This window comes from Streptopelia decaocto (genome assembly GCF_964273445.1).
Source record: "Streptopelia decaocto genome assembly, chromosome: 3".
In the NCBI taxonomy this organism is placed as follows: domain Eukaryota; kingdom Metazoa; phylum Chordata; class Aves; order Columbiformes; family Columbidae; genus Streptopelia; species Streptopelia decaocto.
Window position 1 is genome coordinate 35,410,377 of NC_138656.1, and position 12,412 is coordinate 35,422,788.

A 12,412-nucleotide genomic window follows, 5' to 3' on the forward strand; every position below is an offset into this window, starting at 1 on the left:
AAGCAATATTTTGGGGAGCAGCAAGTCTCCAAAATTTATTTCAGTAGTAGTTGAAATGGAAAATCCCAACAAAAAAAATATTTAAAAGGGACAACTAAAAGAGTAAATATCTGCAATTACAGGAAGACTATTTATAGACAAGATATGAAAGGCTCAGAAGGATGGCAAGACTTCTGCCACACAGACTTCAGATATATCAGCACACTACACCCTAAGTCAAAGCTTAATACCAGGTTAATGGAAAGTTTTTGAAGCAAGAAGACAACTTTCAAATATCTGAGGCTACGCTGAAAGGAGGAAAATGGAAAACGATATAAAAACCCACAGGTTAAATGTAAATGAATAGGAAGGCAGGTTGGAAAAGAGTTTGAGGAACAACTTGAAAAAGATATAAAATGTCATATAAATTCTTTTTCAAACAGATGAGGAATAAAAAAGCAGCCGGAAGGTTTGCAGGGCAATCGATGGCCAAGCATAAAAGGGAGTACTTAGAGAACATAAGGTCAGAGCAGAAACAGTAAACACATTTTTTTTTCATAGCTGTGCTCTCTTTGTAAAATTTGGCAACGTTTCCCCATCAGACTCCTTCGCAGTGGTTGAACCTGAAGATGTGCCATGGAGTGAACTGCCAGTGAAAGTGGAACCATCAACAAAGTGGATAGTAACAAATCACCATACCCAGATGTTGTTCAGAACAGAGTTGTAAAGGAGCACAAGTCTAAAATAGCTGAACTATTAACTGTCATGTATAACTTCTTGTATAAAACTGCCTTGAAATGAGCTGAAAGGAATTCCTTAAATTTGTCAGAAATAAGAATGCAAAACTATTGAAAAGACCAGCTAAACCAGCAAAAACAGTGGCAGAGACTGTAATAAGTGAACTGGAAAAGGGGTTAAACAGTAAAGTGGCAAGTTTTGCTGATGATACTCTATTGTTCAGGGTAATCAATGAAAGCTGACTGTGAAGATTTGCAGGAGATCCTTATGATGCTAAGGGCATAATAAAACAACAAATGAAACTGAATGCATAAATGTAAAGTAATGCCTGTGGGAGAAACAATCCTATATACATGTTAGACTCAGAAATAGTTTCTATCACTCAGGAGAGAGATTTTGAAAGGTAAAAGTCCTTATTAATAAACAATTAAGCAGCTAAAATGCTGGGAATTATTTGGAAAACAGTATGGCATGAATCCATAGTGGACACAGAACATGAAAACTGTGTGCACTTCCAGTGCCCTCCTCTCAAAAAGTTTATAGTAAAAATAGAAAAGATAAAGAGACGGACAAGAAGGAATGTTGAAGCTAAACAATGGCTTCCCTTAGAGGAATGGCACGCAGCCCAGAAAACAGTAGAGGGATGCTGTGATAGACTTCTGTAAACAGAGAGTAGCAAAGAAAAGGTAAATAGTAGCTAACTGTTCACTGTCTTTTCTAATATAGGAGCTATCGATATCAAATAGACCTAGCAGGTGACAGATTCAAAACAAACAGAAAAGATACACTTCACGTAACACATCATAAATTCTTAAATCCCTGAGCTGAGTATGTACCAGGGAAATGTGCTAGGTACATTCCCTACTCTTCTTATATTTGGATTCTTTCAAGTCCCAATAGGAACTCTCCTAAGACGTGAAGTCTTAGGGATAGGATGCTGTTCTCATGTCTTAAGAGAAGGTTGCTATTCTCATGCCATAAGACAAATTAATTTCATTCCTCTCCTTTCCATCTTCTGAGTTTATTTGTTAAAGGCTCTTATCATGTCAGCAAAATATACAAGGACCTGGAATTGAACCACTGTAGCAAGAGCTTCCCAAGAAAGCTGGGGATAAACGGATAAGTTTAGTTTCTGTTGAACTTCAAGCAGAAGTAATTTTGGTTAAACATGCATCTCCATAGAGAAAACAGCCCTTTTAAGGCAGAATAATATTAGATTACAGGGTATGTGACACCATTTTTCTACATTCCATTTAACGATTCACACAAACTCTTCCTTCCAGATGTGACATTTTGCCTGATACTTACTGCATGTCATGCCCTGGCCCCAAGGCAGTAGGTGACAGTGACATGGCATTTAAAGGAGCTGTTCCCCACAGTGCTGTCATGATCTGCAATCACATGAAAATCACTGCCATTTATTTACAGTGTCTTGGTTAAAGATCTGTGCCCAGCCCAAGGGCATATAACAGTGACCTAAAGTCTTAAATAGAATTCCACTTATAATAAAGCAAAGGAAATATGCCACAGTAATAATATTTGAAAGATCTGCTGAGTGGTAAAATAAACATTGCCTCTATTTATCTGGCTATCAAACCATGGAGAACATGAAGTAGTTTGTCACGCTGGAATGGTGAGACTCATGAGCATCTTTGGGATCACTTAACTCACATACATGAAAACTTAGTGGGAAGACACAAGATCAAAACCATGTCTTTTTTAACTTGGTGTTGCAGCCAACATTGAGTAAATAATAATTTCCCTTTCCTTTTCCCAGTGGTCATCAGTCTTACTTACCTCAGGAATTCCAGCTATTCTTGATTTTCATTTAATATCTGAAACAATCTTGTAATGTTCACTAAGAAAGCAGTCTTGCATATTTGCATATTTTAAAAGGGAATTCACAAAGAAGCTGGATTGGTTTAAACAACTGCATTTTAAAGCACGCATGGTGTTCTAGAAGGGTAGCTGGGAGTCAGGATGTGTGGATTACAGCGATTTCCCTCTGCAGTTGTGATGGACGGGCTTGGGAACCACGGGCAGCTGTCCCCATAGCACGCACCGTGGGGAGGTCTGCAGGGCAGAGGAGGAGCTGGGGCACAGTGTGTGCTCACACCTGCAGTGCCAGGGCTGGCCCTGTCGTCCTGAGGGAAGAGCGGTGCCTTGGAGATGGTGCTTGGACTGAGGGTCAGGTGCAGGATGCACCCAGACTCTCTTCCCCAGTGAAGGCCTGATCCCATTGCCAAGTCAGGCCTTGCATTTGTACAAGGAAAAGGAGCAAGTCTGGGCTCAAATATGGTCCAATGCACAACACAGATGCACCCATGATTCTGGGGAATTTTTCTACCTAGTCCTCCTTCTGGGATTTAATTTAATTCAGGCTAGACATAAGGAAAAAATTTTACAATGATGGTGGTGAAACACTGGAACAGGTTACTCAGAAAGGGGGTAGAGGCCCCATCCCTGGAAACATTCGAGGCCAGGCTGGATGGGGCTCTGAGCAACCTGATCTAGTTGAAGATGTCCCAGTTCATGGCAGGGGGTTGTACTAGATGATCTTTGAAGGTCCCTTCCAACCCAAACTCTTCTATGATTCTATACTTTTGACTGCCAAGTAGATGGGTGTGAAGATGCTGACTCTTTTGCACAAGAACAGAAGAAACAGCCATTGCTGTTCCTATTCATGTACATAAAATCAAATCAGAATTACAAGGCTGTTCTTTCATTTTGTGTATCCTCATGCTGCATTTACCACATGCTTCCACATTTTCAGAGAATAAGGTAGGAGTGCTACAGACAGCTCAGTCATGACAAGGCTGCATTACTTGCCATGTACACCACTGAACACTGATCAGAAAAGTTGCTGGACAAAGCAGTAGATAAAACTCTCAAAGATTCAATGCAGTGCTTAGCAGCAGCGAAAAAACAAACCCATGATCTATAAATAGAAACACTGCCTATACTCTGGCAGAAATAATTTTAGAATGATTTCAATTGGACAGCAGTATGTGAATTTGAACAATATGCACGGAGATGAACACTCAGGGACTAGCATGAGGGGAAAAGGGACTAGAATAGTGTCTGAGTACATATTCTGGGGTTATAGAGAGGCTAATGGAGCAAATGGCCTGGTTCTTAGGAGTGATCTGCATGAGGAGTTCCAAAGGGTTCTTTCTCCCCATTTTACATCCCAGAGGAAAGGAAAGAAAATGATCCAGAAATAAAGGATAACCTACTTAACACTGAGATCCTGATGCCATCAACTCTTCCTGTAAATTTGGAGCTTTTGATGAAGCCCCTGTGTATCCAGAGTGGGCAAAACAAAAAAGAATGACCAGGAGAAATATTCTGAAAGGTGGCTTAGTTAGCAGTTTTGGAGATTTGAAGAAAAGGCGAGGAAATGGCGATGAGCCCAGAGCAATGAGACCGCTGAATGTCTTGCCTTCTTTACATTTTGCATCTCCTTAGGCTTCTTATTAGAACTGTATCTTTGGTTTGAAACAGTAGGAGTCAGCAGTATAAATATACTGTAAGAAACACATTTTCATCCAACAGTTCAAAAGCCTCAGTAAAAATGGCAAAGCTTAATCTGTCCGCTGTGGGCTGTAGAGCAGACAGCACGGGTGGGGCCTCAGTGCAAGAATTGGCTGGCTGTTTTTTTAGGGAGCTTGAAGAAAGATATTTATTCTTGGAAGAAAATAGGTCAATTATTTTCTATGGCAACTGGAAAATAAACACACAAACTGGCAGCAAAACATCTATCCCCTGTTTAAAAAAAATACCAAGTAAAGGTTACTTTGTAATATTCATTGCTAAACTATTTATTCAGTTAAATTCCATGTTGGCTTTTTACAGTCATGCAGAGCACAGTCAACATTGCTTGGAGCTGATGGGATGAGCCCCAAGAACTGCTGTAAAAGCTGAGCCGAAGCCTGAGCCTGAGCCTGAGCCTAAGCCTGAGCCTAAGCCTGACCCAGTCTGCTGCTGACAATGAGTGGGGAGAAATTTCACCTGGATGCTCACACAGCAGGAATCATGATTCATGAGCACTGTCTCACTTCCAGTGGGATTTGTGTGTGCATCATTTTTATACAAATTAGATTTACTTCTTAGAAGATGTCAGTACTACTGGGTTGTTAAGGTCGGAAGGAAGGTACTTATTTACTTGCTTCCCTTGTCTCTGCAGAAGTCAGTACTATTTGCTTTCAACAGGGCAGCTGGCCTGCAGTTCATTCTCCCTCTCCTCTCCTCTCCTCTCCTCTCCTCTCCTCTCCTCTCCTCTCCTCTCCTCTCCTCTCCTCTCCTCTCCTCTCCTCTCCTCTCCTCTCCTCTCCTCTCCTCTCCTCTCCTCTCCTCTCCTCTCCTCTCCTCTCCTCTCCTCTCCTCTCCTCTCCTCTCCTCTCCTCTCCTCTCCTCTCCTCTCCTCTCCTCTCCTCTCCTCTCCTCTCCTCTCCTCTCCTCTCCTCTCCTCTCCTCTCCTCCCCTCTCCTCCCCTCCCCTCCCCTCCCCTCCCCTCCCCTCCCCTCCCCTCCCCTCCCCTCCCCTCCCCTCCCCTCCCCTCCCCTTCCGACTCCTTTCAAAAGGAAGTTGACTGACTTCCCCACTACCTTACCTTCCTTTTACAAAAGAGAACCTTAGCCACCCTCAGACTACATAGGACTTTCAGTTGTATGTCTCCCTGTCAGCCTTTCTTCCTCTTTGTTGACAGTGAGTGATGTGCCAAGCCATTGATTGTGAGAAAAGGCAGGTAACATATACCATTATGATCTGTACTGGTCAACCGAGACTCAAATTCTTATTTCTTACATAAATTTGGAGTGACTCAATGGATCTGAGTTGCAGGATTCACTTCAAACTTAGAGTCAATTTATGTCACTTGACAAAGCTTTACAGAAGCACAGCTAACACAGGAGGTCAGCCTGTCTTCTTCTGGGGAGAAAGGGAGAGCTCAGAGCTATCTGAGTTATTTCAAAATGAAAGGATCAGAATGGTGGACTGTAACTGAAGTCTGTTTTTATGTAATAATAGTATATTTGAATACTATGAAAAAGGGACAGCAGTAGTGAGGTAGTAGGTACAGGACTGAAATGTAAATGAAAATTCTTAAAAATATCTTCACATTCCCAATGAGCTGAGAGGAAAACATGCTACTGCTATTAGTAGCATGTTTTGATCTAAGCAGCTGCTAGATCAGGATGGCCTCAGATCTGCCACTTGGGAAGAAAACTTAGTAATGGATCCAACCACATATTTTTTATGCAACTTGACTTACAGGAATGTATGAATCCTGCTTCTTTGACCATAGAAGAAAAAACAATCTATGACAGCTTCTTCACTTACCCCTTCAAGTGTCCTTCTGCCAGAACCTTAATCCAAGAGCCACCTCTCCTGACTTCCCACAAGCCTACACAGCAGAGCTGTTCAGGCTGCTGAAGCTGCTTTTTCTCTCTCTTCCAGTGTGTGGTCTCACTCCTCATCTCCTCGAGTAATATCACACGCACACAGGCACACACACACACACACACACACACACTCTCACACATACTTTTCCTAGCGCCTCATGCAGTAAAGTATCTCTGCTCGGAGCATCCAAATTCCTGAGCAGCTCTCATCTTTATTTTGTGTTGAGTATCCAAGAATGCAAGAATCCTAGTCCCAGAAAGAGAGCAAGAAAAATACAACCTTAATCTGGAGGCTGTATTATTAGGGGTTCTCAGGTTCTCAGCCCTAAAAGCAGGCAGATATGGTATCTAGCACTAGCTTCCTTGGATTATTTGTCCTTCATCCAATAAATGTGCACTGTGACTTGCACCCTTTCTGGGGCACAGACTCTTATATCTGAGTGCTTTAAACAAGGAGGCAGAATCAACACCTCAAACCTTTGCTTGCTCTAAGTGAAGGGGCACTGTTCCTCCCCAAATTCCCTACATGGCCCAGCAACTCAGCCCTCTCCTTTGAAACTCAACAAGTGATGTAGAAGACATCCTTTGAGTGTATTTTTCATTTAAGGTCTGTATGGGGTCATAGGAAAAGAGGCATGAAGACCTAGATAACAAGAGAGCTAAATTCCCAGATTACATTGCTTCCAAACATGTCTGGTATCCACCTTTAGGTGTCTAACTAACTACCGATCTCTAAGTACGTTTGAGATTAAATATTTTGAGGCAGTAGAATTTCTGGACCTCCTTCTTGAAATTCCTATCTATATGCAACATAGCTAAAGTTTAGACAGTTTGTACAATGCCCTCACTTCTGGTATTATTTTTCAGTCAAAATAGCACTGTTTACCCCAGTGATACTAACCATAATTTTTTCCATTGCAAATGAATCAGCATTGGGCCCAGAAGCTGTGAGCTACTGGAGCATAATTTTAATAGGTTTTTACTCTTGGATAATTTTAATAAGTAAAGATGCCCAAGGGTACTTGGGTTTGGAGAGCAATACTGTTTTCACAGTTTTTATCCACTGTAAATACCACATGAACTTCTATTGGTACAAAACATCTCTGTTAAAAGAGACCAGGCGTGAAACTTCTTTTCTCAAACATCTTCTTTACTGACAAATCCTTGGGAAAGGGCATTTTGTTAAAAACACAAATTTTACTCTTCCTTCTCTTTTTCACCATCAAAGTTTCCACATGCCCCTTTTTCTTATTTTCTGCTTGTAGAACTCAGCAGAATCAATACCGTTCCCAGAAACAATGCTACACACAGGCTTCCTTAAATTACAGTTAAGTGGGAGAGAGAAAAGAAAGACAACCTAACTACCTCTCGCAGTTTTTAATGGCCCATATCCCATTCAGGCCATGGCTGCCTTACACTTTGCAAGCATAAATTTAATGGGCAAGAAATGAAGTATGGGGGTTTTTTGACTCTTCCTGTTAGTTTTCATTCTTTGTTCTCCTGCCATGGCTCCACTACCCTTCCTGTTCATGGAATAGCAATTTGGTGGCATTGCTGAGGAGTCTGAGAGAAGATGGGGAAAGACATTGTGCCAGAATATGGTAGGAATGACTGATAGAAAAAAATGGAAGAGGAATTGAGCCTTGTGGGACAGCTGGCTACCATGGTCATGCAGTGCTGGGGGCAACCCAGTGACTCGTGCAGAGTGTTCCAGCGCACACTGCCTGCTCCATCCTCCTCCCCACTCACTGAGTGATGCCATTTTAGAGGTGTAAAATGGCCTTCAAATGAGGATAAAATTGCACTTAAGAGAAAGTATTTCATAACAACCAACCAACGATCTGGGTTTTTCATGTGCAAAATGTGGATTTTAATGTGGAAGAGCACCCTGCAGCCTTCTGAAGATCCTGAGTACTGGAGAGTTAATTAGTTGCTCATCCTGCTTGAAATTCTCCCTGCAGGATGGTGTGAACAATTTTAAAAATCTACACATATTGCCTTGCAACATACAAATTTTTATCCCAAAATACAGAGAAGAACAATGAATGTGGCTTGTTAGTCACTATAGTGAGTAATTATCACACAATGGTAGCAAAAGGCATTTGGGGGAGACAATGTGAATGACCACTAAACCTATTTTTGGTCGGTATATCTGCAGTATTGAATAACTGACTCCATTCAGTTTGATTTGCTGGCCATCCACACTGCTAATTTTTGGTTTGTTCCCAGCAGATCTTTAATGCCTCCTAAAGCAAAACCAAATGTGGGATTGGGCATCATGGTGCCAAGTGAAAACCCAGGGCCAAATGCTCCATGCTGTGCGTGCCGTTAGTCTGCTTTCATTTCTGAACCAACTGAGACTGATGCTGGGTATGAGCAAGATGCAAACTGGGATTTGGAGGTGGAGACAGAGGAGAGAGGGGAAAGACAGGGTGGAAGTTTTGGTGATGCTCAAACTGTCTATCATCTGTCAGAAAAGACTTCCTGAGAACAGTGTTCCAGGGTTAGGCTTTACTTGGCTGAACTGAGCACTCCATTAGGTCTCTATTTATTTGGATTCCATGATAGTTCCATGAGATGCTGGAAGCCTCAGGAAATTAAAGTGAGCAATATTTTTAGAGCAAGCAACATCATCTTCTTGTAAGCCCTTCTACCATCTTCTCCCCAAGCTCCTGTGAGAAGCAGCAGGCTGGACAGCTGGCCAAGAGCGCTGCTGAGGTGCAGCTCTTTTCTACACGAGGGCCTGTATTGGAGAAAGCAGAGACATCAGAGTCTACCATTTAAAGGGAAAAATATGAAGTTCAAAGGCTTCATTAAATTCCAATCCTAAAAATAGAACAGGGATGAAAGCCATTTTGATGCTAAATGGGTTCATATTTATTTGCAGGCTCAGGTAGCTTAAATCCAAAAATCCCAAACTTTGGAAACTTTTGCCAGCTGGTGCGGACAGGGTATATTGACACACAAGTGAGGAATTCCACATACAGGAGGAAAAGGAACAATCAGAGATAAAATGGGAGTATTTGAGAAAACAGTAAATCTAGGTAAAAGAAAAATGCTTTAACTCTGTTAATGAAATACAAGTAGTTTTTCTTCAAGGAACTGGAGAGTTAACCCATTTACAGATAATGCAACCTTTTCCAAAATAAATTCTCCCATATGTGAGAGCATTGAGTTGATGAGAAGATCAATCTCTTATCACTGTTTCGTTTACTTTGAACACTTACAGCTTTTTGAGACTAACAGAATGATTTATAAGTGGCTCCAAAATACTGTAATCATGTCACCCACAGTTTCTACATGCACTTTTGCTTTGGGATTTCTAGGATAAATTCTACAGCTGAATTGGTATTTACATTTGCTAGGACAGAAGATATTGATGAGATTAAATTTCTAGGATTGTTACTAGATGCAGCAAGCAAAGAGGAAATATTAAAGGACAAACTAAAAGAATCAACCTTAATTACTACTTGCAGCAAATTATTATGAGGTCCTATCTGTGACATGTAAAAATACCCTCCCTCATAATTCTGTTGATTCTACATCCAGAAAGAAAATCATAAAACTGCCCTTTTTTTTTTTGTTTTTTTAGATGTCATCCAAGACTGCTCTAATTAGCAACAAGAGACTGAAACCACACAAGAAAATAGCTGAAACATAAGCTTAAAGCATTTTGAAAAAGACGACATAATTCCTCATTGTGCTTCCTTTTTTAAGAGTGAAAATGGAATTTATGCCACAGATCTGTGTTAGTGGCAAAGGCTTATGTAGTCTATTCCCTCAAAAGGTGCAAAAATGCAGTATTTAATCACAGGAGATATGAGCTTGAAATGCTTTCAGTGGGACTGAATTCCTGTTCAGAATCAAAACTGCATTTAGAAACTTTTGGCTTACTTGATCAAAACTTCCTACTATGTTCAGCACAGGGAAACAACAAAATAAGTTACAAGAACCAATGTCATGGAAGGACATGAATTAGCAAGTTCTGTTAGTAGAATAGAAGACCCTACTGTGTTCCTCTGTTGTAACAGGGAGCCGCAAAGTTTTCATAACTCTAATGATTGTGTGCTTTAATATGCTAGATACACAGAGTATGTACTCAGATGTTTCATTTGATAAACCGCCAATGCATTTCTTATTGTCCACTTCTTTGGTAGGAAAAAAATTAAAGTATATATGTGAGCCCTGATACAACAGTCTTTGGATTTGCATCCCTTGAAGAGCTGACAGTAAGTAAATTCATATGTATTCTTGGTAATTTATTGTCTTTATCAGTCATCAGGTCCATCATTCATGATTAAAAGGCTTTCTTTAAAAATGAAATAACACAAAATATTTAAGACCCAGAGGGCTTTAAAGAAGCCTAAGGTGGTCTGCTTACTTCTTCTGCACCACTTACTTCTCTATTTGTTTATTCATAATGTTGGAGGAAGTTTCTGTTTTCTGGGGAAGTGATAGAGCAGGCATATAGCTAGCACTTACACTGAGCTCACAGGGCTATGAAAGCCCAGAAAGAATATCTTGGGAAGGAGATAATATGTAGTCTAAGAGAAAGAGACCAACATTGTAGCTGAATGACATCCCTGAGTTGAATGTGTTCCTTTTCACTGTGATTACTGACAAACTTAAATGCTCTGTATACATACAGTCTCTGTGAATTTCTGTAAGACAATCTATAGAGTTAGTTCTAATAAGCTTAAAACTTCACTCCAGTGTTATGACATTTAAATAATCATTAAGATTTATTCAAACAACATATATGGGTTTGTTTTGATATTTCTGTCAGTGTTATAACCATTCCTACAGTTTTATTCTGCCTGTATAAGATTGAGAGGGGAATAATTAAACAATCATTATGGGCATATGTAATCTAACAACGAAAGACAGACAAATCCTCTGCTCTTGTGTAATTTTCAGTTTCACTTCCACATCGATAGAACAGTTATTAGACTGAAGATACTTTACTACACAGAATTGTAAGAAATATATGAAAATGGTATTAAATAACATAAAGGTTTCATTGTGATGGCCTCAGACAAAGGGAATAACAATGTTGTCACAGTATCACACAGTATCACAGTATGTTTGGGATTGGAAGGGACCCAAAAATCCTTAATTCCATCTCTTCATATACATGCAGTACCAATAATTAGAAGATCAGATATTACTTTTTCCTGCAGGACTTCTATTTCTTTCAGCATGGTGTATCATTACATTTGTCAGTGACTTCTCCTCTGAAAATCTCGTTAGATCCTTGATGGCCTTGCAAGACCCAAACCTACTGAAAAGAAGCTCATTTTCCTGAATTTTCACAGCAGCAGTTGGCGAAAGCCGTCATGAGTTGGGCTTCTGAAGCCCAGGGTGGGGTCAAAATCTTTGTTGGGAGCCTTCAATTTACATCTAATTAAGTCTATGAATAAGCAAACCTTGCTTTTTGCCTGCCATAAATTCCATATTGAGACTCTCAGTTGTCAGAAATTCACTGTTGAAACCACTGCTGAGCTATGAATACTGTCTTCAATAAAACATACCTCCTAAAATCTACTGGTGGAATGCATATAGCAGTTTGCAGCAGTGATTATAGCTGCTATGCTATAAGATGCTGTCAGCACTAACCTTTTCCCATTGTTGGAGGCCTTCTTTCTGCTGCTTCTTTACTGCTTTGATTATATAGCGGGAGTGCTAGAATTATTTATGTTAGGATTTTATACTAATGCATATCACCATGTGCCACTCATTTATATGCAAATTTAGAGGCAAAGTCCATTTATACTTCTTCTATTCTTGCAACTGATTGGAAATCTAGTGATTCAGCACTAACAAAATTAGAACAATTATCAGTGCTCTCATTTTTTTTTAACACTTCTGCAATAGTTGTTGTTTCCTGAGATTCTCAACTGCTACAATAAGGATACTTAAAGACTGCAGATGTTCTCATTACAGGAAAAAAAAAAAAAAAAAAAAGGAAGGAAAATTTCTAGCACTCCAGTTTGGAGGGCAAAATTTTAAAATTCAAATTTTAAATGCTGACAGAAAGAAACATTTAAGAGAACTAGCAATCCATTAATACTTCTGTATTGTAATTTTATCTTAAATCCCAGTCTCAGTTTTATGGGATCTGCCTCACATTTTTTAATAATGTTTGATACATGACTATTCATTGAGAAACATAAAGCACTATATGGTAGAAATATAGTTTGAAAGTGGAAGAGAAAACTTCACTGACAGACAGCAGCAAAAAGAACTTGAAAATGTTACTGCAAGTTAGGAAAGAGTTCACCCTAGAAGAACAC